Below are 1,581 nucleotides of genomic sequence, written 5' to 3'. Positions count from 1 at the left end.
CCTTGGAGGAGATGGCTTTAAAGACAGGTCTCAGCTAGAACCCTCCCTCTCTCTCTGGGAAGTTTCAGAGCTTCTCCGTAAGATCTATCCAGCAGGGTAGGTGGATCCTTACAAGGTGACTCTGCACTCCAGGAACGAGTGCTCTAAGAGATCAAGGTGGAGGCTGCAAGGGTTTTTATAGCTTAGCCTTGGCAGTCAGGCAGAATCACGTCCAACACAATTTATTGGTTACACATGGGTCACTGTGGGTGGAAACACACAAGTATGTATCAATAAATACTCGGGAGGCATGATTTATTGGAGGCCAGCACAGAGTCTGGTTACCACACCAGGCTAAGAGGTTTGGGAAATTAAGAGGATGCAATTTTCAGCTAGAATGGATATCATGCACAAAGACAAAGAGGCATATAAGACTAAATCCTGAGAAACAGCAGGCTGCCACCATTACCAGCTCAGCAGTGCATGAGCAGAGGGGATACCCAGGCCACACCCCATTGCTTTGTATTCCTGCCACCGGCTCCCACACCCTAGGTCCCACGTAGATGACCTTAAAGGCAGAAACGCATGCTCCTTTCAACAGCCTGTCAAAACGTGGTGGACTCCTATGAAGTTCTAGGCGTGCAGAGACATCACTCAGCCTTTTAAGGATATAAAAAAGGCATAGCGGAAACTAGCACTAAAGTGGCATCCAGATAAAAATCCTGAGAATAAAGAATAAGCAGAGAGAAAATTCAAACAAGTAGCTGAGGCTTATGAGGTGTTATCAGATGCTTAAAAACGGGATATCTATGACAAATATGGCAAGGAAGGGTTAAATGGTGAAGGTGCAGGTGGAAGTCATTTTAACAGTCCCTTTCAGTTTGGCTCCACATTCCATAACCCAGATGACGTCTTCAGGGAATTTTTTGGTGGAAGGGGTCCGTTTTCATTGGACTTCTTCAAAGACCCATTTGAGGCCTTTTTTGGGGATCTAGGAAGCAGAAGTTGAGGCACAGAGTCTTTTCTCTGCCTTCAGTGGCTTTCCATATTTTGGAGGGGGGGGTGTTCTTTTGATACCGGATTTACTTCTTTTGCCTCCCTAAATCACGAGGGTCTCACTTCATTCTCTTCCACATCACTTGGCGGTAGTGGAATGGGCAACTTCAAATCTATATCAACTTCTAAAATTGTTAATGGCAGAAAAATCACTACAAAGAGAATTGTCGAGAACAGTCAAGAAAGAGTAGACGTTGAAGATGACCAATTAAAGTCATTAAGGCTAAATTGTAAGGAACAGCTGCTATGCTTGGATAACAAGTAATTCAATGCATGCACTTAACAGAAATGTTAACTATAACAAGCTCCATATGAAGATTGATAGGAACTTTTTTTAAGATGCCAAATGAACTATCTTTCAGTATAACTGTACCTAAAGTATTTGTAAACAGCTTATCCAAACCACTATTGGTCATAAACTTTGAGTTTATTGTTTGGACCACATAACAGGACCATTTTTTGGTCTTTAAAATTGTTGTAAATCTCTGCATGCACTTTGTTTTCTATTAAATGTAACCCAGGGTGCCTGTGGCTCTTTCCTACATT

The 1,581-nt window shown here is 42.5% G+C and overlaps 1 pseudogene; it reads left to right on the top strand.

Moving 5' to 3' along the window:
- The first annotated feature begins 564 nt into the window (after positions 1-564).
- LOC116747165 lies at positions 565-1,300 on the top strand (annotated as a pseudogene).
- Positions 1,301-1,581: the final 281 nt, after the last annotated feature.

This window comes from Phocoena sinus, chromosome X (assembly GCF_008692025.1).
Source record: "Phocoena sinus isolate mPhoSin1 chromosome X, mPhoSin1.pri, whole genome shotgun sequence".
NCBI lineage: Eukaryota > Metazoa > Chordata > Mammalia > Artiodactyla > Phocoenidae > Phocoena > Phocoena sinus.
The sequence above is the reverse complement of the archived record's forward strand: the minus strand, read 5'-3'. Positions and strand labels throughout refer to the sequence as shown.